This window comes from Diabrotica virgifera, chromosome 8, assembly GCF_917563875.1.
Source record: "Diabrotica virgifera virgifera chromosome 8, PGI_DIABVI_V3a".
In the NCBI taxonomy this organism is placed as follows: Eukaryota; Metazoa; Arthropoda; class Insecta; order Coleoptera; family Chrysomelidae; genus Diabrotica; species Diabrotica virgifera.
Window position 1 is genome coordinate 165,591,265 of NC_065450.1, and position 26,889 is coordinate 165,618,153.

Below are 26,889 nucleotides of genomic sequence, written 5' to 3' on the forward strand. Positions count from 1 at the left end.
TATATTTCGAAATTGTAGGAATATACACTAACACCGCATAAAACGAAAAGTTTGTATCCCCACTTGTGGGGTTTGGCAGGCATGTATTGTTTCATATAGTGTCTTGCTTTTGAGGCGCACATCTGCTCATCTACTGAAAGCTTTTGTTCGAATGGTATGCTTTGGAATGTGTTATTCAAATGATCGACAAAGGGCCGTAATTTATGAAGACGATCTCGATCCACATCATTTTGATCCAAACTCATATTGTCGTTGAAATGTATACATTTCTTGATAAATTCGAATCTTTTCTCACTCATTACGTTTTTTATTTGCGGATAGCCTAGGGAATTGGACCAATAACTACTACAATTAGGCATGTGAACTAAGGACATATAAATGCAAATTCCTAGGTATTGATTTATATCTGCAGCTGCGGTGGTCAGTCCAGCAGGTTTACTCGGATCCTTTTGAATAACATAGGTATTGGACTCTGATACAATTTTTTCGATCAACTCATTGTCAAAAAAGTACTTGAAAAAAGCATACGGTGTTGACAAATCCATTATAGCATTAGGAAGGTTGGTATTTCCTCTAAAAGTCTTCGCTACTTCATCAATGGATAGGTTTTTTTTTCTTCCACACTATATTTTTGATTCGAGTAGTGATTGGCTCAACCTCCACATCGACATCGACGATAGTTGGCTCCTCAATAGGTTCTATTGTTGGTCTTATCTCTAAAACATTCTTCAGAGTCGCTATTGTCCAAGTCGTCATCACTGTTCCAAAAATTTGCTGCCAACTCCTCTAATTCACGCTCCGACAAAGGTTTTTTACCCATACATAATGACCCTGTAACAAACGCAATGTATCAGATGTGATACAACCATAAAAAGGGGCAAATTTTGAAGAAATTACTCGTAAAAATATAAATTAGCTCGATCTATATTCATAATACTCACCTTCTAAACAAAGTTCATGCAGCCAAAATAAAAGAATTACGAAAAAACGAATAAAAACCAACCAAAATCTGAAGAGCTACAACACGTGCTCAACGCGAATAGACACAAGACACTTGCCAGACAACTAACAAAATTCACGCGCGAACTAAAAGATTGCCGGGTATGCAGCCTTATTTCCTAGTAGGTACGTAAGGACGTATCAGCCTTGATACGAAGCACAGCGACGACTTTAAATACACACAATTTAAGGAAATGATTATTTTTATTTAAATAGGTTGTAGCAGATGCAGATCTGCTACATTGCGCAGTATAGGGTTAACGTTTTCTACACTATAAAATTTGATCAAAAACTTGTTTTGAATCACAATAACAATTTATAATGACATTTTTGAGTTCCTTCTATTAAAATATTATTTTTTTCCATTGATACTTGACGATAGAAAATGCAAATTTGTTTAAATAAACACCAAATCACTGTAAAATCGCATAAAATATCATTTTGAGAAAAAAAGATGAAGAAGATTTTTTGACCTAAATGTCTTATTTTTACGTCCCGCGGAAGCTATACACCAAGTTTCAGAAAAAGCGGAGATTTAAAAGTTTTGCCTGAGTGATTTGACATGGAATGTACCTATTCCATTTTTTTGTCTATTTAGTGTCCATTAGTTTATACACTGTACGTTACGTTTTCCTCTAATGTTTTCACCCTTCTTTCGATCTCTCAGCGTATTTTCTGTAATTCTTATCAGTACTCTTATTTTTGCCGTTTTTAGTAACCTTGTTTTTCATTTCAATGAAGGTTACTTCTTAGACTAGGCTATAGTGACGAATTAATGCTGTCCTTTATGTTATTGTGTAGGAACAAACGGTTCAATTTGATAGTTTTTGGTTTGTGGTAAAAAAAACTAGCGGACTAACTATACATATACATAGGTATATACTTACAAAGTTAATTAGCCTCTCTCCAGTATGACATAACAGTAAAAGTGCTGCTAGCCATCCCCCGCTAAAAATCAAAGCTCCAAGCGGTTTGCTTCCCTAAAAACAATATAATATTAGAGATAATATTCAGTATTTACGAGATATAATATCATCGCATCCATTAGTGATAAGCACACTCTAACTTAACATTTATTAAGATATTTACCTATAGCTTAAAAAACATCTGAGTGTTTATTAGACGAGCGGCACACCCCTAACTTGAGGCTTAGAAATCGAAAAAGCGATCATGATAGGTGACTGGCAGATTTTGGTCATTCTTTATGTTTTCGAGGTCGCTGAATCCGAATATGAAGTTGATTTTTATCTAAAATTGGTGGAACATGTTCAAAAATCAAATTTTAAGCAAAAATGCGAAAAATCAACTTTGATGATTTTTCAACCATAACTTTAACTTTTTAACTTTATCTCGCTGTATCTTTGGTCGCTGTAAATATTTCCTTTTGAAAATTTTACTGTATTATCTTTGAAGTATATAGATAACAATTAGAATTTTATGAAGTGTTAAAAAAAATATAAGAATAGTTGTTAATTTTTAAACATTTTTTCGTCGGATTTCGTTAGTTTCATGTTTACTTAAAAAAGTTAAGCGGCAAACTTTTCAGTTTATAATTTTAACCAACACAGCATTAAAACATAGATCATGAAGAAGTTTTCTTGAAAATTTCAAGTCAAAATATGCAATAGGAAAAAAGTTATGTGACTTTATAGACGAGCAGTACACCTCAAGAAACGCTTATTTCTCGAGATACTGACCACGGTGTGTTGAATGGCTAATTTTGGTCATACTTTATGTTTTTGATGGTGCTGAAAATGAAAATGAGGTTAATTTTGAATTTTATGTGGAGTAACGTTGTCAAAATCGCAATTTTACCCTAAAAATAAAAAAAAATAAATCACCTTTTTTGCTTTTAACTCGCTACAACTCAGTTCCATTTTAATATTTTTTTCTGATATTCTTATAGTATATACCTATCTTTCACATTTCTGAAGACTAAGGGATTTGTTTTAATCTTTCAATCTGAGTCTGAGTATAATAAAAGTTATGAATTTTTTAAAGTAAAAGAAGCAGATTCCTGAATTGCAAAGTTTAATGGCAAAAGTTGAGTTACAAAATTTGAAATTTAGCTTTTTAATCAAGTTTATGGTAAAATATAGAGTACAAAGAACAAAATCTTTTATAGACAAAAAAATGGTGTAACTTTTAATTTTAAGAAAAACTTGATTTAATTTTCTTTTATTTTTAGGGTAAAATTGCGATTTTGACAATGTTCCCCTACTTAACATCAAAATAAATCTAATTTTCGTTTTTAGCACTATCAAAAACATAAAGTATGACCACAATTAGCCATTCACCATACCGTGGTCAGTATCTCGAGAAATAGGCGTTTTTTAGGGAGTCCCATTCCTCCATAAAGTCACATAACTTTTTTCCTATTGTATATTTTGACTTGCAATTTTCCTGAAAACTTTTGCAGAGGTTATGTTTTAATAATGTTTTTAACCATTTCTGGAAAATCTCATTGTTATCTAAATACTTCAAAAATGATACAGTAGTATTTTCAAAAGGAAACATTTACAGCGACCAAAGATACAGCGAGTTAAATTTGAAAAATTATCAAAATGTATTTTTCGCATTTTTGCATAAAACTTGATTTTTGAACATGTTCCACCGATTTTAGATAAAAATAAACTTCATATTCGTATTCAGTGGCCTCACAAACATAAAGAATGATCAAAATTGGTCATACACCTGAAAGTTGATTTTCGTGGTCGGTATATCGTCATTTTAGGGGTTGCTGCCGCTTGCCTATATAGGTTTGGATACATATCCATCAAATATTTTTATTATTAATTGAAAATAAAAAAAAAATAAAAGCTATTTTTTCAGAAGCCGTTTGTTATTTATAACCGGGCGAACTGCAGCCAATAGATGAATGATATATTTTTGGCGTTTCCTGTAACCTTCTGGCTCAGGTGTTAGTGTTAACGATCACTTAGAGGCGCTCAGAGCAACAGTGGCCTAACTCGCAACCCACAATTTTACCAAAACGCTTTTATGACATTAAAGGTATCCCTTATTTAAGTATTTTTAGATGCAGAGTGAATACGAATCGAGTGGATACTGAATATAAAAAGAGAATGGAACAATCGTATAATGAATAATTCAGAATAAGCAGAATTATGGACGAGAGACACTACCGTTGAGTAGAAGATGTATAGGCCTACCACGGAAAAAATGGAGTGACAATATAACACGAAGGAACATCTGAGAAAACGAAAACAGCAGAAACTCAATTTTGATTTAAAGGCTTAGGTAGTCAATTTTTTGGTAATCAATGCTTCTCCGCTTACGAAACATACGACTTGCACTATTGAGTCTTAGATCAATTTTCAGCTTGCCATAATGAATTTCCACGTGGATTGTATCATAAATTAATCAGTTAAGACGTGCTAAGATAGACGAGCCCTATCTATAAGCTGAGCTGGACTAAGCTGAGAAAACGAAAATAGGCAGAAACTTAATTTTGATTTAAAGGCTTAGGTAGTCTATTTTTTGATAAACAATGCTTCTCCGCTTACGAAACATATTATGCGTTGCACTATTGAGTCTTAGATCAATTTTCAGCTTGCAATAATGAATTGCCACGTGGATTGTATCTTAAACTTATCAGTTAAGATGTGCTAAAGTAGACGAGCCCTATTTACTCGTATAAGCTGAGCTAGGCTAAGCTGGAGATAAAGATTTGCTGGTGTGACCAGGCATTAGTTATTCTATTAAATAAAATTTGGACTACTTAAAAAACAGAACAAAACTTACATGTAGCAATTGATTCTCTGAGCAAGCAATAACCAATGCAGATACTAATGTTATAAAAGAAATTGTCCTCTTTACTAGATATGAAAGTTTACTTCCCATCCTAAAAATTTTCAAAATCATAGTTATAAACTTACGTTTATAATACATATCTACAATAGAAATTAAGGAAAATTAATTTAAAAGAAAATGAAGGAAAAGTAAAAAGAAACTGGAAGAAAGAAAAATACAAAAGTAAAGAAACTAAAGGAAAGCAAAGGAAAAGAAGTAAAGAGGAGTGAAGAGATATTAATAACATTTATTATGAACAGACAATTTAGAAAACGTTGACACTAAATATTCCGTAAGTATTATGAACTTAATAAGCGGGAAAATCATTAATAGGAAGCAATACAGAAGAAGCATTTAAAATTAAAAATAATGTTTTTATTAACATTTTTATTCACTACAATTTTATCCATCTTACCTTATAATGTGATTGTGATATCTGACCCAATGTCCCAGTCCATCTGGTCTAGACTTAATATTTTTATCACTAATCTTACACTGAAAATTCTTGCTTAAATTTATAAAATGCATTCCCAATATCTCAACACATTCGAATGTCAAATAGACAAGCATAGCTGAAGGTAATAAAACAAATACTAAAAATACATTATAAAAAATGTTATAAAATATTAAATAATTTATGCCTGCTTTCACCAACAAATGCAAAAGCACGTGTGAACTGAGACGAAGTTTAAAATGCAATCGACGCGACGCCGACCTGGCAATCCATTGTGTCAAGCTTAAAATTGGTAAAACTCAATGGTGCAACGCGTATATTTAGTAAGCTGAGGTTAAGGCTCGTCTTAAGCTTAAGATATGTCGGTGCAACCAGGCATTGGGTACGTACAAGAAAAACAATTATGATAAATAGGTATGAAACAACCTGTGAATCAACCTATGAAATAACCAAATCCCTGAAAAATGGAAAATCCCCTGGCCCTGGTGACATCCCTGCAGAATTAGTGAAAGCCGGTACAGACAAACTCCAAGAACAGCTAAGAAAACTCTTCCAAAACTGCTTAAATGGTGCCAAATTACCAAAATAATGGAAAATATCTATCATGTCAACCATCCACAAAGGGCAGCAAGGATCATTGTGAAAATTACAGAGGAATTGCGGTAAACAGCACAATGAGTAGGATGTATGGGAAACTTATTAAGAACAAGATAGAAAATGACTATAGAGATTACGAAGCAGAGAACCAAGCTGGCTTTAGAGCTCGTCGGTCCACAGTCGACCACCTGTACTCTATTACGCAAGTGATTGAGAAAAAAACAGCCGTCAATAAAGAAGTTCACCTGGTATACGTAGACTTACAAAAAGCATATGACAGTGTGCCCCTCAGCAAATTATGGTCGACTCTACATCAAACCAACATCAAACATGGTCTTGTCATAGCAGTTCAAAGTCTGTATAATGGAACGACTGCAAAAATTAAAACTGGATCAAGGATGTCTGAGGGATTTAAGGTCACGAAAGGATTGAAGCAGGGTTGTTGTATTTCGCCTACCCTTTTTAAAATTCATCTGGAACAAGCACTCAAGCTGTGGAAAAGAAAATGTAACGGCATGGGAATCCCTCTCAATGACGACACAACACTATACACTTCATGTTTCGCTGATGACCAAATTCTGATTGCTCACGATCATGACGACTTGAGTTACATGACGCGGAAGCTAATAGAAGAATGTAACAAATGGGGTCTCGAAGTCAACATTAAGAAAACTGAAGCCATGTGTATTGGGGGAACAAAGCAGTCCATTATATTAGACGATGGGGTAGAAATTAAACACTGCGATGAATACAAGTACCTGGGCATGAAGATAACTCAAGATGGAACACTCGATGCTGCTATAAAAAAAAAGAAACATACAGGGTAGAAAAGCCGTATCCATAATTAACGGCATTCTGTAGGACCAGACAATATCTAAGGCGAACAAACAGCTCATATACAATAGCATACTTAAAAGTATAATCACATATGGCAGTGAAGTTTGGCCACTGAAACAAAGAACGGAGAAAATGTTACTAGTAACAGAAATGGACTTCTGGGGAAGAGCAGTAGGCAAATCAAGAAGAGATCGGATACCAAATGAGAGAATACGAGAAATGATGGGAGTCACACATACAATAATTGATGACATAAAAACAAAACAACTAGTATGGTACGGCCATGTACAGAGAATGCCAGATGAGAGGATCCCTAAGCAGATTTTGGCATGGACACCCCAAGGGAGAAGAAAAAGAGGAAGGCCAAGAAGAAGCTGGAGGGAAGGAATTGAAAAAGAACTAGAGGAAAGAGAAATCCCTCCAGGTATATGGTTAAACAGAGAAGAATGGCGGTTAGGAGTCGGAAGGCGTCGGAGAACGCTGTAAACCGATAGTAGTAGTAGGTATGGAACAAATATATTTGTCATTCCAGGTGAACCAAAATGGGAATAGACGTAAATATATTGTGTGCGCTAGCAAATTTCAAATATATAATGTATATACAGTAAAACCTCCGTTAACCGAAATAATTGGAGGGATGCCGTTTCGGATAACAAGAATTTCGGTTAAAAATAACATTGTTTTTTGTATTTTTCTTGTATCAAATTACATAATATTGGAGAGATATAGCTACAAAACATCGTTGTCAAAGGAAAACAAAAGAAAAGAAAATTAAAAAAAAAAACACTCTAAACATGTACATTTTCCTTAACTTTATTGCTTTTTTAAAATTTACTTTTTATTAAAGAAATTATATTGAACCTGTCAGCCATTTCGGTTAAACATGTTTCCGGTAAGAAGGTTTCGGTTAACGGAGCTTTTACTGTAGTTACTTACTGGAAACTGCCATCTGGACAATAAAAAGTATATACTGTACGTACAAAGGCAGTTGAAAAGGTATCCATATGGGAAGAAATGTTGCGCAATTGAGATCTAAATGATGGTCTTCATTCATTTTCCTACACAGAGGCATTTCCCTAATACTTGTGAGTGCATAACCGAAGAAACCTCCAACATAATAACCCCCTTAAAAGTTTAAAACATTAATAATGATAGAGATTCAGTATATAGACCAGGGTATTTAGCACTAAAAACACCCGAAGAAATCGATTTTTAAATATAGGATACAGCACCTAGAGACTTTTATTTATTTATTTATAGTATTAGGACTGTTTCACTTTATAAGAATTTTGAACGTGCGAGGGTTTTCTCGTGCGGTAGTTTTGACGCACTTGTCCTTTTCACACAATAGGTAAGAATTGAGTCGCACGAAGATATTTTACTGTGTTGTTTGGTATATTATTTTCATTTACACTTTGTGGCCGAGGTAGGTACTTGATACGATGTCTGATATGTATCATTACGATGTATCATTTCAAATGGATATTTTTTGTCCATACTTTTGTCCGTATGTACTGTAATGCGTATTTAATTCATTTGCAATTTCTATTTTGTAAGTTATTATTTCTTATGTTTTGAATTAAAAGTCTTAATTTGTTTTTATAATCGTTGTTCTACTAAGTTATTTGTGGGATCTTGGATTAGCTCATCTAATTAGCTCATACAATCTATGTAATAAACTATTCTAAATGTGAAATAAGCTACAATTTAACTAAAAAATTGTAACGTTACAAACGTCACATCTTTGATATTTTATTTTTAAATAATTATTTTACCTTATTTCCTTTAATATTTCATTAATCATTATCTTCTTCTATTTGGTTTACCCATTTCCCCTTTAAAAATCGGTTGGCGTCCGTTCTATAATAGGCAACCCTATTTACATTGTATCATCTCTTGTGTTCCATGTTCGTTATTTCAAATTTCGGTCCAAGGTTCGTTGTCATGTCATTTTAATGACAGTGACAACCCCCGTATCTCGTTCTCAAAATGGAGGGGTAATGTTTTAAAAGGCAGAGCAGCTTCAAAAATAAATAAATTAACTATTCTCATCTAAACTCCATGTAATGCAAAGGTACAATTTGGTTTTCTTCTTGATGATTGATATGTGTCTCTATTTTATAGTTTTTGGGATAAAAATCAACGTCCTCCCTCCGGGAGCTTCAGGAATCCTCAATCGCCGGCGATATAACAACAAGGGACATGTCATCTAGACTGCAACCACATTCCATCTTGACTGCAACCAACCAACACCTGTAGGCCTGGTGGCCTAGAACATCCACGTCTCCAGAGCCAGTTGCAGAACCAGCAGCAGTACCATTCAACATCAAGAAATTACCATCGAGCCGAATACCAAAAGCCATAAGTATAATCCAGAATTGTTAGTTTTTGGCAAGAATTTGAATACATTTGTTAATGCAATTTACTAAGTCATTTTATTTATTATATCTTTATGAACAATAAACATGATTAGTTACAAATATTGTTTTGTTTGCTTCCATTCCAATTTTCATAGTTCATATCTGAGGTTAGGACAAGACGAACACACACCTGAGTGACTGAGCTAAGCTAAGGGTGTAACCGTGGGTATCTTAGTTGATTGAGGTAATATTTTCGAATATTATTTCAATTAGCTGGGGTAGTCCATCGCTTATTTCGTTACAAAATGATTTTATTAACGTTTCGATATCCCATTTGGGCGTCGAAACGATAATAAAATTGTTTTTTAGTTAAATTGTGGCTTATTTCCCATTTAGAATAGTTTATTATAAAAATGCCACAAAGAAATAGCTTTAAAACAACATTACCATCTATGTTTTTCATGTACAGAATTTAAAAGACCCTCCGTCATCCACTCGTTTTTAAATGTTGTTTCCCTCGTTTTAAATGCTGTTTTTAGATAATTTCACACAAGACGTGACGGCCGCCCTACTCCAGTCTTCACCGAGTCGTTTACGCTATGGAACTTAATTTAATTTCGTAGAATAAAAGGCATAGTAATTATTATATGGAGCGAAATCAAATTATAGCGTTGTGGTTACTTTATGGTCGAAGAAAGAGAAATAAGAGGAGACGAATTCATTGGGTCCATCCTATGAACGTAAAAAGATACGATTTATATATTTTTATATTCACACATATTAATGGAACACCCTCTATACTTACTCAATGTTAATTGCAACTATGTAAAATAAAGTTTATTATAATATACTTAGCAGTTTTAATTACTGTTGTTATCATTAACATATAATTAATTTTGCTGTACTTACCAAATGTGTGTTTTTCTTTATCACCTAATTCTTCAAATTCACTGTTAAGTGCACGGCATACACCATTCCAAGCATTTCTCGTCAAGTTTCTATCTTTATATATTTCTATTATTTTGTCCCAAAGAACAAGTCTCGCTTCAATTAATGTTATGTATTAATATTTCACTATCAATCTCAGACATCATAATATAAAATATATGCACCTACTTAAAACAGCCACAAAGTGTAAATGAAAATATGTACCAAACAACTAAGGAAACTACCTTCGTGCGACTGAACGACAGTATCATATGAAATAATGCATTAAGTCCGCTATGCTACTGGGTGCGTAAAGACGGCACGGCTGCCGTATGTTGTTGTAAGCAAGGGACGGCATAATCACGGCGACTTCACCGAACGTTCCAACCACCGTCTAGTGAGAAAGGCTCCATATGATTACATGCGCCACCATTGGAATGTCGTCGTGTGTTCTAACCCTAGCACGTTTAAATTCTTATAATGTGAAACAGCGCTTAGAAACAATTGTAAGTGTAGGTCTATTCGATTTGTATAATATTCCCAATGGTATTTCGGTGAGCCTCAGACCCTTAGCCGAAAATATCCATTGAGTTTTAAAATTTCAATGTTTTAGCTATATTTTTTTTGTTTGAATAATAATTTTTTGATTTTTGATTTATTTTATTTTATTTTATATTTGATATCAATTTTTAATTTTTTATTTTAATATTTCTTATTCAAATTCCTATAGGTTGGTTATTTACTTGATTTCTCCTTCGTCTGATATTCAGGGCCGCGTTTAGGTCAATTGACGCCCTAGGCAGTTCTCTAGTAGCCGCCCTTCAAGCATGTGTACCATTTTTGCGAAAAAAAATTGCAAACAGATTTTTTTTATTTAAATAAATTGTCATAAATTGTATTTAAATAAATACATAAAAATTGTCATTTCAGTTCGATCACATCAGATTTTTTTCTTGATTTTTCTTTGGAAAAATCACCTATAAATTATTTTAATGACTATTTTAAATTCTTGACATTTTCGAAAATGATCTTTCAGCGGACACGTTAGTTGGCAACTGGGAGGCACAAATAAATGCGCAAAGTAATATCAAAATTAGAGAAAATATCTTTCAATCCACTCTTTTTTAAATATTTAGATATGTCAATTATTAGTGATTGGTGATTTTATTGTGGTATCCAAATGAACCTTTAAGTGATTGCATTCATGTATGAATGATGTAGGTATCTATTAGTGCAGTCAGTGAGGGTATTTGGCTCCGAATTCCATCCTACTGCATCAATTTACATGATATTTTCACTGTAAGTAGGGAATAGCTCAACAAACAAAGTCTACGCTATATCCTATGACGCTTTTAACTTAGGGGTGGTTCCCTCCCGTTCTCGGGGGTGGGATTTTTTTATCAAACTAACACCGGAAGTGGCCAGAGAACCTAATTCTAACCAATAACTGTTTTATATTTTTTTTTGAAAACTCAATACTTTTTGACTTATTCGTGGTTAAAAATTTACCATTTTCATTGAAAAATGACACTTTTCGGAGACTGTTTTTTTGGGAATACCATAAAAATTGTGCATCTAACGAAAAAAACTATATAAAATATTTTTGTAGTTTATGAAAAATAAGAGAAATTAATTTTTTCATAAATCTTCTAGTTTTAACAAAAAAAAAGAGATGGTAGGTGAAAAAATATTTTTTTGGTGCATGCTCAAATCGGTGTATTCAACTTAAAATAACTGAGAAATTATCGATTAGGGGTATAATGCTACGAATACCTTTTGTGGTGCTTTAAAACGAGAACTGTTAAATGTCGGTTACATTCAAACTAAGCGAGATAATGGTGCGAAAAACTTATGATTAATGTATTTTAAGGAAAATGAGAAGTTTATTTAACCCCTCATCCACCAGAATTTAAATGCATCGTTTTTCTTCTAGAATACCTTCTACTGTAGTGTTATTTCTTTATTCAAAAAGTTGGTCGGGTTTAAAATGAATGGTTTTTGAAGAGAATGAGATCAAATTATAGAGCGCATTTTTACATTTTATTGAAAATCTTCCTTTTTCTCCATGTAATTCGATAAGAGATACGTAAAAAAATACCTTACAAAAATGTAGGTTTTCTTTTAGATAACAATTTTATTTTTTTTTCTTTACTGTATCTCATTATCATTTTCGAGTTACATGGAGAAAAAGGAAGATTTAAAAAAAATTAAAATGTTCTCTATAATTTAATCTTATTTTTTTCAAAAACCCGTTTCAAAAACATTTTAAACCCGTCCAACTTGTTGAACATAGAAATAACACTATAGTAAAAGGTATTGTAGAAGCAAAACGATGCATCTAAATCTGGTGGATGAGGGGTTAAAATATACATACTTCGCATTTTATCTTAAAATAAATTAGTCATCCTTTTTTGTTGCACCATATCTCGCTTATAGTTTGAATGTAATCGAAATTTAACAGTGCGGTCGTTTTAAAGGTCTTTTCAGGCAGTACTTACAAAAGATATTGATAGCATTATACCCTTAAAATTGACAATTTATCTGTTATTAAGTTGAACACACCCATTTGAGCATGCACAAAAAAAATTTGTTTTCACCTACCATATCTATTTTTATGTTATCACTAGAAGACTTATGAAGGAACGAATCTCTTTGATTTTTCATAAGCTGCAAAAATGTTTTATATAGTTTTTTCGCTAGATGCATAATTTTAAGTTATTTGCAAAAAACCGTCCGAAAAGGCGACATTTTTCAATGAAAATGGCAAATTTTCAACCACGAATAACCCAAAAGGATTCAGTTTAAAAAAATTATAGAACAGTGCGCCCGCCGCCTTTGCGGTGCGGTGGTGGCAGAATATTCCCTAAATTTACGACTTCTGTTCTTTTTGAATGATGGATGTACGATGTATGTATGCTTTTTCTCATGAGGATCTTTCAGTGCGTCACAGTTTTTCGATTTCTTTCTAACGCATTAAATTGCATATGACAGGAAAAAACACACGTCGGTGATTACATTTCGTCGGTGACATTTATAACATTTATTCTAGTGGTCAATAGATGGCGCTATAATCGAAAAAAAAATATTTACGAATTATATAACAGGTATATCTACGAATATAATCTGTACAATTTATAAGACTGTACAAATCAAAGAAAATACCATTTTATAAATGCAACAAGCACAATTGATTTGATTTTATGCCAAATTGCAAATAAAATGTGACAACTCTCAGATTTAACTAAAATGTCATGTCACTAAAATATATATTATCACGGACTTACCTTTTTTTCTATCATTTGTGACGCACTGAAAAATGCTTATGAAAAGAAGCATACTTAAATGTTATTCGATTTTAGTTTTTATATACAAATATTTTTTGTACAGTATTTGTGCCGCCCTCTCATAATTTGCCGCCCTAGGCCACTGCCTATATTGCCTAATGAATAAAGCAGCCCTGCTGATATTATATAATTCTATTGTTTCTTTGATATAATGTCCGCTAAATTATAATCATAATTTTTGAGATGATCATCCTTTCGGAAACCGGGCGTTAATGTATTATATAATTGTTCATTTCCTATATTTATGCCAACAAAGTCTCTTCTCATTCTTTGTAAGTCTTGTGTATTTGTTTGGCTTTCGCAATTAAATAATATGTGTTCTGGTGTGCCTATTTCTCCATATTCACAATATTCATCATCTTTTAAATTAAATCTATGCAGGTATGTAGGGTACGGACCTTGCCTTGTAAGGAAATGTATTAATCCTTTTTTGGGTTAAAATAATTTGGTATATTATTTAAATTTGGAATAAAATGATAGAGGTCTTGCTTTAGGGGAATTATCCTATTCATTTTGCCATTTTCTATATAATATTTCTTGGGGGACCTTTGGCGGCAATGGCCGCCGAAGGATGTTTTATGTAGAATGAAAAATTTATTTGAAGTTATCTAAATAATCCCCAAAGAAAAGTTAATTTTTAGTTATAATTCGTGAAAGTGAAGTAGCTTAGTGTTGTCTGTTATAGTTATTGTAGTAAAATTATGGCAATTTATCTTTATTAAGGAAGAATTATTTTCGAGCATGGTTGCTAATGTGTTTGTTCTTAGTTAAATGGAATAATGGATATTTGAAGAAAAGTTATATATATTATTATTTGTAAGGATAAAAACGTAGGTTGTGCATTGCTTCGAGCAAGACTCGCATAACCTACATGAAATGTGCTGGCAGATGCACTTGTATGCAAGCCAAAAAAACGAAGAAGAAGAAGAAGAATATTTCTTCTAATTCTCTTTTTGTTCTTATTTCTATTCCCATAATTTTATTATTTTCTCATACTTTTCTTTTCTTTGCCAATGTCTACATGCACGTGTTTGTGCTTCCAAGTGCATGGGCATTACACCAGTCAAGACTGTTAAAGCTGGTGTTGCTGTAGTACTGAAGGCTCCTGTCATTCTAACAAGGAAACTTCTTTGTGCTTTATTTAGTTTTTCAATATTTTTATTATTGGTTAGTCTGTGTGCCCATACATTTGCACCGTACCCTACAATTGAGGCAAGTATCGTACTCAGGTATATGCGCATATGCTGGAACGGAATTCTATACTCCATTTGTGCTAGGCTTGCAATGCAATGCATGACTTTTACTGCCTTCTCACAGACGCTATTTATATTGTTTGTAAAGAGTTTTGGTTCATCGATTATTATACCAAGATATCTAGTTGTTTTTGTTCTTTTTATAGCTTTCCCTCTTATTTATAGAGACTCGCAACTTTTTGCATTTTGTTCAGGATGCATAAAATTAGTGGGTTCTTGGGTTTGCTGAAAACGAATACGCCATCGGAACCGACACCCGGAGCACCTGATGTCTAGGGCACGTCATCTTATGAAGTTCCGGGGAATTTGGCACTAAATTGAGGCAAAAAGATTACACGATATGTTTTTAGGGTTATTGAATACAATTACGTCATTAGAAGTGACTCCGGAGCACCTGGCGCCTAGGGTCACTGTTAAGGCCCGTCATCTTCCGGAGTCTCGAAGGCTTTCGGTCTTAAATGCATGCAATTAGATTACTAGGCATTTTTTGGGGTCGCTGAATACGAATACGTTATCAGAACCGACCTCCGGACCATCTGGTGCCCAAGATCACTAAAGCATGTTATCTTCTGGAGTGTGGAGAGTGTGTAATCGATTCTGATGGCGTATTCTTGTTCAGAGACCACAAAAACTTTCGAATAACCTGTTTGCATCAATTTAGTGCCGAACACTCTCGAAACTTCAGATGACGTTCCTTAGGAATAAATTTGGACATCAGGTGCTCCGGTAGTCTCTTCTGGTGGCATATTCGTCTTCAGAGACCCCAAAAACCTCTGAGTAACAAAAGCTGGCCCTTAATACACTTATTTTGGCATGTTTATACACTTTTGGATACCTTTTGTGCACTTTAAGATGCAACTATACATTTCCACTATACCACTCAATTTTTTATAGTAGACTTTTTCCTGACATCACAATGAACATCTGAACATCACATTCTGAACACAATGCAGAAAGTCTCTAGGTGCTGTATTTAAAAATCTATTTATTTTGTGTTAAATGCCCTGGTCTAATAATGAATAAGCAATCTCACATCCATACGTTAGAATTGGTCGTTATACAGGGTGAGTCATAATTATAGGGACATAGACTAAGGACAGGTTATTTGGACCAAAATATGGCTATTGGGCCAATTATGCCTTAATAAAATGTTGCTGAGAAAAAAGATACAGGGTGTTAAAGTTAATTTTTGATTTTCATTTTTTGCTAATAGTTTCCCTGTATATTTATAAATTGCTATCAAAATTGGCACAGAGACATAATCTTAGACAAGAAATAGTATTTTATCTACAATTTTACGTTTTGTCATAGAGGGCGCCACGTGGATCATTCCTGATGATCAAATTGAGTCTAAACTTTTTCTGGTGAAACTTTTTAGTAATTTTTATTAGAAAATATGACGTAAACATCATTTTTACGTAAAATTGGTACTCTTGTTTAAACATGATAATTTCAACCGTTTTCGATAAAAACGCAGTCGAACTGCTTAGAGTCTTAAAAAAGGATTTCAAATAATAATATTATTTCATTTATGAAAAGTATGCTTTGGACTGTCAGATAATTGTTGTTGGTAAATGTCATTTGTTCAGAGTAAATTATTTTTGATGTGACAGTGAAGTGTAGTGTTGCATTTTTTAAAAGTAATCATTACTTTTTTGATTGAAATGCCTCGTCACAATCATTTCAGTTGCAACTTTGTTTATTAGTTTGGTATTTGATATCCCCTTTCTGAGTTCCTGAAATCTTCAATTGCGTTTTTATCGAAAACGGTTGAAATTATCATGTTTAAACAAGAGTACCAATTTTACGTAAAAATGATGTTTACGTTATATTTTCTAATAAAAATTACTAAAAAGTTTCATCAGAAAAAGTTTAGACTCAATTTGTTCATCAGTAATGATCCACGTGGCGCCCTCTATGACAAAACGTAAAATTGTAGATAAAATACTATTTCTTGTCTAAGATTATGTCTCTGTGCCAATTTTGATAGCAATTTATAAATATACAGGGAAACTATTAGCAAAAAACGAAAAACAAAAATTAACTTTAACACCCTGTATCTTTTTTCTCAGCAACATTTTATTAAGGCATATTTGGCCCAATAGCCATATTTTGATCCAAATAACCTGTCCTTAGTCTATGTCCCTATAGTTATGACTCACCCTGTATAGTATAGCCTTAAAAAGTTTTTTTTAGTTTGTTTCTTTATTTCTTTCCTGTTGATGATTGTTCTTCCTATTGCCTAGTATAATTTATTCGCTATATCTATCTATCCTTTTATTTATCTCTACTTCTTGTCAACCAGTTTTCTCATTTGTTACTCCTAAGTATTCAAACGTTTTCAGTGGCGTAGCTAGGATGGGTCGGGGTGAGTCGGCTCACCCCCTCTGTCAGCCATTCGGGGGTGACACCCGAGCGACCCGATCACAAAAGGATGAATCGCTAATTTATAACTTTACTTACTTTACAATCAAAATAAAATTTGATATTATTTTGTAAACACACGAATCCGAGTTTTTTGTCGGAAAAATCACAGGGCCCAGAGCATGCCAAATAGAATTCTATTTTGCTGACGTCACAAAATAGAATTTCATAATGGGAGAATCGACGGTTGCTAGTGACGTCACTAAAATAGAATTCTATTTGGCGTGCTCCCGCACCAGGTGTAGACAAAATTGGCGCCGTCGATTTGCGAATCCACTGGCGACTTTCGCTCACTTAAATTGGAAAATACTCGAGAAAAAGTGCCACTTGCTTCTAGGGGAGTGAATAGAGAACGAAAACATGCATTGTTTCGGAAAAAATCAAACAAGCTTATATTTTTCTAAAACTTTTTTCGTTAGTTTATTTATATATATACATGTTAAGATAAAACGTTCTACTCGCAGATTTAGCCGCTAATTGTTTATTAATTGTTTAAACAATAACAATTGTTTTGTATAAATAATTTTAAAAATATCATTGAATTCATCATTTTACTTTAATAAAATATTCTAAATCTCAACCATCAGATATCAAATTTTATCAATTTTATACAAGGTATGTAAAAAATATGAATTTCGTTAAAGAGTTAAGTACCTTCATATTTCATGTTATCACAAATTGTTATTGGGAAAATGTGTTTGGAATTAAAAACTATGTGCTAATATGCAATTACATCCTTCTAATTGAAAAAAATTGAACATTTTTCTCAAATTACGGATACCCAACATCATTTTATTACAATTATGATAACTATTTTATTATCAATTTTACGAAAAAAGTTATTGTTTATAAAATGCTCTACCTGGTCTAAAATCTAAGATGCAATCAAGAGATATCAAACTTTTTTAATTTTATATGAGGTATGTAAAAAATATTAATTTTGCCCAAGAGTTAAATACCTTTATAGTTCACAATATTTCAATTAGAATAATGTAATTAAACATTGAAATATAGTTTTTAATTCCAAACAATTTTTCTTAATAACAATTTTCGGTACTGTGAAATATAAAGGTACTTTTGAGCGAAATTCATATTTTTTGACATACCTCGTATAAAATTAATAAAATTTGATATCTGATGGTTGCATCTTAGATTCTATACGATAAAATAACTTATTTTCGTAAAACTGATAATAAAACTTGTATCAGTAGGATCCAAGTTACGCCAATACAGGGTGTTTCATTGGTAAAGTAACATACGTTAACTGTAGACAGAGGATACTTAGGCGGTCTCAAAAATACCATACTTACTGGGTCTTACTCCATTAATAACAAAGATACTGGGTGTTTTATCTGTTTTGCCATTTTCTTAATTGGTTCATAACTTTTTGACCACACTGTATATTTATTTTATATTTGGTACGCAAATATCATTTAAGGAGTACAATAAATTAATTTGTTTACAATTGTAAAAAATCCAGATCCGGCTTAAAAAATATTGGAAAAATATTCCGACCCCAAAACAAGACCCTGTACATTAAATTTTTTTAAAATGGATTTTTCAGTTGAAAAGAGGATAAAAAACTAAATTGAGTGGTATGCTTTGAATTTTCGGCAAAATGATTTTTCCGGTCAAATTTTGAATTTGAATTCTGAAATTATGTGAATTACGAGAGCTCTAAGTAGAAAAAAATTGAAATACTGCTTACAACTTGTCAACCACACTGTATATTGATTTTATATTTAACACGCGAATATTCTTTTAGCTGTTCAGTCAATTATAAAAAATCCGGGTCCGGATTAAAAAATATTGTATAAATGTTCCAACCCAAAAAAACACCTTGTATATTAAATTTTTTTAAAATGGATTTTGCATTTGAAAAGGGGATGAAAAACAAAATTAGTGGTATACTTTGAATTTTCGGCAAAATGATTTTTCCGGTCAAATTTTGAATTTGAATTCTGAAATTATGTGAATTACGAGAGCTCTAAGTAGAAAAAAATTGAAATACTGCTTACAACTTGTCAACCACACTGTATATTGATTTTATATTTAACACGCGAATATTCTTTTAGCTGTTCAGTCAATTATAAAAAATCCGGGTCCGGATTAAAAAATATTGTATAAATGTTCCAACCCAAAAAAACACCTTGTATATTAAATTTTTTTAAAATGGATTTTGCATTTGAAAAGGGGATGAAAAACAAAATTAGAGGTATACTTTGAATTTTCGGCAAAATGATTTTTCCGGTCAAATTTTGAATTTGAATTCTGAAATTATGTGAATTACGAGAGCTCTAAGTAGAAAAAAATTGAAATACTGCTTACAACTTGTCAACCACACTGTATATTGATTTTATATTTAACACGCGAATATTCTTTTAGCTGTTCAGTCAATTATAAAAAATCCGGGTCCGGATTAAAAAATATTGTATAAATGTTCCAACCCAAAAAAACACCTTGTATATTAAATTTTTTTAAAATGGATTTTGCATTTGAAAAGGGGATGAAAAACAAAATTAGTGGTATACTTTGAATTTTCGGCAAAATGATTTTTCTGGTAAAAATTTGAATTTGAATTGTGAAATTATGTGAATTGCGAAGCTCAAAGTAAAATAAATTAAAATATGACTTAATTTTAATTAATACCATTATTTAATCTAAATTGGTAAAATATTAACATTTGCACACATAACAATAATTTTTGATGGCCCCCTCTGTGGCTCAGTGGTAAGAGCGCCTACCTTTGGATCGAAAGGTCCGAATGGTCGTGAGTTCGAATCTCACCAGGGCCAGGGTCAGAAATGTTTCGTTTATTATAAATTAATAAATGAAAATAGTTTCTGTCCTTGTGGGATCGGTACTCACCGGAGGGACCGCAGACGTTTGGATACAATTAGCGTCTCTTTGCAAAGACAATGACGTCGACTTTGCAATGTAACAAGACACTTACTCAACACACACAGTACACAGTACACATGACGCTAGGTACCTAACTAAAAAATTTACCGTACTTACGTATAAAAAAAATTGATGGTAGTAATTTTGAATAAGTACTTTAGTTTTGAATAGTGATTATGCTGCAAATTTTCGCTTTTTTGTTATAATTTTTAGCTATTTTGTTGATTAAAGTGATGTATTCTTTATTGACCCTTTATTACTTATTCATTATTTAAAGATGAATATTCGCCAAAAACTATTTTTCACACGACATAATAAAAAACACTAAAATATTAACATTTTACCAATTTAGATTAAATAATGGTATTAATTAAAATTAAGTCGCATTTTAATTTTTTCTACAAGAGCTCTCGCAATTGACATAATTTCAGAATTCAAATTCAAAATTTTACCAGAAAAATCATTTTGTCGAAAATTCCAAAGTATACCACTATTTTTGTTTTTCATCCTCTTTTCAAATGCGAAATCCATTTTAAAGAAAATTAATATACAAGGTGTTTTTTTGAGTCGGAATATTTACACAATATTTTTTAAACCGGACCTAGATTTTTTATAATTGTAAATAAATTAATTGATTGGACACCTAAAAGAATATTCGCGTGTTGAATATAAAATCAATATACAGTGAGGTTGACAAGTTGTAAGCTGTGTTTCAATTTTTTCTACTTAGAGCTCTCGCAATTCACTTAATTTCCGAATTCAAATTCAAAATTTCACCAGAAAAATCATTTTGCCGAAAATTCAAATTATACCACTGAATTTAGTTTTTCATCCTCTTTTCAACTGAAAAATCCATTTAAAAAAAATTTAATGTACAGGGTGTTGTTTTGGGGTCGGAACATTTTTCCAATATTTTTTAATCCGGATCTGGATTTTTTACAATTGTAAATAAATTACTTTATTGTACACCTTAAATGATATTTGCGTGCCAAATATAAAATAAATATACAGTGTGGTTAAAAAGTTATGAACCAATTTAAAAAATGGCAAAATAGATAAAACACCCAGTATCTTTGTTAATAATGGAGTAAGATCCATTAAGTATGGTATTTTTGAGATCGCCTAAGTGTCCTCTTTCTACAGTTAACGTATGTTACTTTCCCAATGAAACACCCTGTATACTGTATAAGAGCTCAAAAAAATTTTTTTTAACATTTATTATTTTTAAGCTTGTTATTAAATGTATTTTAGGTAAGTTGTACAGAAAAAAGTTTTGATGACTTTGTACAAACATTCTTTTTAACTGATATTTTTCGGTTTTTGTATTACATTTTTTTATCCTTCTCAATTTTTTCAAAAAGAGGTTGTTTATTTTATGTCCAAAATAAAATATTGTAGTGCATTTCAAATATTACATCTTAAGCTTTAAAAAAGCACCTATAAAATTATATTATACAGTATGTCCCTGTAAGTTGTATCCATATGGTAAACTTTTTTATTATTAATTTTACGGAAAAAAGTTATTCTTCATAAAAAGCTCTGCATGGTCCAAAACCTAAGAATTAACCATCAAATATCAATTTTTTTGAATATTATACGAGGTATGTCAAAAAGTTTGAATTTCAGTCAAGAGTAAAGTAGCTTTATTTTTCACAATATTGAAAATTGCTATTATGAAAAGTTGTTTTGAATTAAAAACTATATTCTAATATGCAATTACATCGTTCTAATTGAAAAAAAATTTTTGAAAAATTATGGATAACTAACATTATTTTCAGTTATTTCAATTCTGATAACTCTTTTATTATTAATTTTACGAAAAAAAGTGATTCTTAATAAAAAGTTCTGGATGGTCTAAAACCTAAAATACAATTATCTTATATCAAATTTTATCAATTTTATACGAGGTATGTCAAAAAAGATAAATTTAGATCAAAAGTAAAGTACCTTTATAGTTCAGAATATTTCAATTATAAGGATGTAATTGCATACTGAAACATAATTTTTAATTCAAAATAACTTTTCATAATAACAATTTTCGATATTGTGAAAAATAAACGTATTTTACTCTTGAGCGAAATTCATATTTTTTGACATACCTCGTATAAAATTGATAAAATTTGACATAAGATGGTTGTATTTTAGGTTTTAGACCAGGCAGAACTTTTTATTACGAATCACTTTTTTTTGTAAAATTAATAATAAAAGAGTTATCTGAATTGAAATAACTGAAAATAATGTTACCTAGTTATCCAAAAATTTTCAAAAAAATTTTTTCAATTAGAAGTATGTAATTGCATATTAGAATATAGTTTTTAATTCCAAACACCTTTTCATAATAGCAATTTTCAATATTGTGAAAAATAAAGCTACTTTACTCTTGAGTGAAATTCAAACTTTTTGACATACCTCGTATAATATTCAAAAAATTTGATATTTGATGGTTAAATTATAGGTTTTGGACCAAGCAGAGCTTTTTATGAAGAATAACTTTTTTTCGTAAAATTAATAATAAAAAAGTTTTCCATATGGATACAACTTACAGGGACATACTGTATATGTTGAAACATGAGTAATAAAGAAAATACCCTCTTAAAGTGGTAGTAATTCTGTAAAACTACGAAGTTTTCAAAAATTTCCTTTTTTGAGACGTCGCGTCGTACAAAATTAATGTAAGTCTCACTTACCGCCCACACCGTCCTTATGTCCATACATTTTATTTCTGTTTATGATAAATATAAGATAGCTTTAATGTTCTTTTTTCATATTCAATTTGTAAAATTTCATTTAATCCATTAGTTAAAGAATTATATCAAAATAACTCAAGCGTGCGCTTCTCCGAATGATAGTATTCGCTACGAGCGTTAACAAAGTTTCAAAGCAAAATCGACCGACCTTCTCATGGTGGCGTTTGCTTGAATCTTTGTAAGGACGCTTTATTGTAGCTTTAAATGGGACATTTAAAAAAATGTCATATCACGTTATTTGTTGTGTTGTTCACTGTAAAAATACATAGAAAACTAGTGATGTGAAATACTTTTATTTTCCTCGTTCCCAAAAAAAAATTAGATCAAAGAATAAAATTAATTAACGCTGTTATAAGGATGAAGTGAGGTTAACTTTTTCTATATACAAAGGTTGTGGCAATATACACATGATATTATAATATTATTTACGTTTTTATAAGTTTTGTACATATTACATACACTTTTTAGCTCTGATAAATCCGAATTGACTCCAAAAAGTACGGATACGGTCATATACGGTATGTCCTATATAACCTCACTATCGTAAATTATGTCAATAAATCTTTATTAACAACAAAAAAATATTTTTGTTGAACTATAAATGACATTATAAAAGAATAACTAATGAATTCTAACAATTTGTATTCGTTTATTATCACTAGAAAATAAAATATTCAAGCGTGAAGTTTTCGATCCTAATAGCATTATTAATAATATTTAAAAAATATTAAAATATTACTAAAATATTTTGAAATCGAAAACTTATTGGTCCATTTCCTTGGTAACACCTCCAAGGCTTCTAAAATTTGCAAGCCAAATGGATGCTGAAGCGAAGAAGACAAGAGGGAATTAAAAAAACTTGCAATTCACGACCCCGTCTGTTCAGCTGGTAAATTCCAATAGAAAATGGACCTAGTTACTCGAAGGAGTAAAGACCAATATAAAAATAAAATAAAAATTTTATTTTTAATTCAGTTGGAATGCGAAGGCAAAACAATCTTACTTTTCAATTAGAATACGGAGCGCAGTCCAGTCCTCTGAATCGCGATTTTCGGCTCTTATTGGAGCCTCATCGGAGAGAACGTAGGCTTGTTCTCCATACTCCAATTGATCAGAACCGAGAGCTTTTCCCACCCATCGCAACTGAAGTGAAAATATTAGGTGACTAGCGTCATCTGGCAATTAAAAGATGAAGTTTTCGATCCTAACAGCATTATTAATAATATTTAAAAAATATTAAAATATTACTAAAAGATTTTTAAATCGAAAACTTATTGGTCCATTTCCTTGGTAACACATCCAAGGCTTCTAAAATTTGCAAGCCAAATGGATGCTGAAGCGAAGAAGACAAGAGGGAATTCAAAAAACTTACAATTCACGACCGCGTCTGTTCAGCTGGTAAATTCCAACAGAATTTCGATTTAAAAATCTTTTAGTAATATTTTAATATTTTTTAAATACTATTAATAATGCTATTAGGATCGAAAACTTCATCTTTTAATTGTCAGATGACGCTAGTCCCCTAATATTTTCACTTCAGTTGCGATGGGTGGGAAAAGCTCTCGGTGCTGATCAATTGGAGTATGGAGAACAAGCCTACGTTCTCTCCGATGAGGCTCCAATAAGAGCCGAAAATCGCGATTCAGAGGACTGGACTGCGCTCCGTATTCTAATTGAAAAGTAAGATTGTTTGGCCTTCGCATTGCAACTGAATTAAAAAAAAATATTTTATTTTTAAAATATTCAAGTTTAACAAAATAATCCCGTAAGAGTCAATACTAAAACGTCCTTACAAAACTGACAGCGTGTCAAGTGACTGTAAATTTCTGTAGAGGGGAGACGCACGGAGCCAACACATTGCCCAATGCTTGTAAGAAGAATGACTTTAGCGTTATAAATAAAAAATTATAGAAGCTATAGTTTTAATTTTAGAAAAATCTTTATATTATAAGGATTTTTGTGTGGAATTTTCTTAGTTTTTCAATGGTCAAGTCAGTTCTTCTCTACGATTTATATTGTCGCAGTTATTAAAAAAAATAATTAATTTCGCAGTTCATTTGTTTAATAAAAAATGAAACACCCACTTCTGGAGTAGAACCTATTGTTATGTTGTTTATTAAACATTTCTTAATCAAATTACAAAAAGTTATATCTTGTTTGATTTTTTCCGAAGTCAAAATCTCTATTGACTCCCCTATTCATTACCGTCTTCCCGACGCGATGATGCATGTTCTATCTCTCGCACGATTAGACATGATCTCTACGATTATACATTGGACTGATGTACCTACTAAGAGAAATAAATTTTTGTCAGATTGAATTGCAAAGTCAAAGCATAACCGTTGATCAATCAGCGACCAAAATATGGGCATTTCGTGTTTATTTTGAAGAAAAACGTGGTCCATTATTATAATGTAAATGAAGCAATAGATTTTGCTACGATAAAATGTGAGGGCTACGAAATTCCCACCGAAAGACGAATTCGACGTCAAAAACGAATGGATGATGAGTTAGCTACCGATACAGGACTTTCACTTCGAGCCGAGCTTCAAAAGGGTATGTTGGAATGTTTTGACCGATTCAATGTTAAACTGAACTCCAGAATCACCAGAAAGGTGAAACCAGATCAAAGTCCATTTATGATGTGGCTTCATTGTTCGAGGTTGTGCAGACACACTTTACTTTCCGCAAACAGTGAACAGTAGAAATTATCTGTTTAAACGTTTTGTGACTTTTACCATGAAGAGGTATCAGAAGCTAGAAATACCAAGGCTCAGAAGACATTTACAAGCGGCCAATATTGTAGCCTCTAGATGGTTAGTTGTCGACTTTTAAAATTCATCTGTACCTCAGAGTCAGACGAACGTAAGTCCAAAAATTGTGATTTTCGGGTTTTTTGATGTTTTGTGTGTAAAATTTAATTCTACATCGAGAAATAATAACGTAACTCCTTTAAAAATTATACTTTCCAAATTAGCCAAGGTTATAAGAGCGTAAGTCCTTACCCATATCAGAGTCAGACAAATGTAACTCCACTTACTACATTATGGTTCTGAGGTTTTGCTTGAAACTTGTAAAACGTAAGTCCAAGCTATAGATAGATATAAAATACCTATAGATAGACTACAACGAATAAAAAATCATATTTCAAAGTTCCCTGTATATGAAAGCCACTACAGCAGGGAAAGGTCTCAACGAAAATATTTGGGAAATCACTTGAACATTTCTACAATCTACGCATTGAATGAGGAAGAGTGTAAAAAAGAACAAGTTAAACCAGAAAAAAAGTGGATTTATTCTAAAATTTTTAATGAAGATTTCAACTTGCCTTTTCATTCACCAGACAACGATACATGTGATGTTTGTGATAGACTAGATTGTGAAATGAAAAATGAAAAAAATGATGAACTACTCAATGAACTGAAATATAAAAAAATAAACACCTCGAAGATGCCTCATTAAGATATGAGTTAAAGAAAAAAGACAAACTTGAAAGAAGTGCTAACATAGGATCAGGAGTGATTATGTCAGATCTCCAAAAGTGCCTTCCAACACCAGACTTAAAAAACACCAAAAGTTTTTACTCAAGAAAACTCTGGACGTTAAATAGTACTATTTATGACGCAACAACTGATCAAACTTGGTGCATGATCTGGAATGAAGTTACAGCGGGTCGAGGAGGAAATGAAATAGCATCTTGCTTATTTACATGGGCAAGTGAAGAAATTACTAATAATCAGCCTACTGATGTACTGACTATTTGGACAGATAATTGCAGTGGACAAAACAGAAATATGAATATGGTTTTTATGTATGTGTGGCTCTTGGAAAAAGTTCCTACTGTAAAGACAGTCAACCACAAGTTCTTATTGGCCGGATACAGCCACTTGGAGGTTGATGGAAAACACAGCATAATAGAGAGAGCTAAAAAATAAATAAAATCTAACACCATTTTCACTACAAATGATTGGGCAAACTTTATTGCTACATGCTCAAAAAAAATCCATTTGTTGTCAGACAGATGAATTAAAGACTTATTTGATTTTCTCTTCTTGAGGAGCAAAGACGCTCCATTTATATCAAGGAAGAAGAATACAAACAACGAACCACTTCTAATATCCAATGCAGTGTGGTTACAGCTTCGAAAAGGGGACAAAAAGCTATACTACAAAACCAGTTTTGAGGAAGATTCATTCAAAAGTGTTGAACTGAAAAGAAATCGGAGGCAAGAAAGGA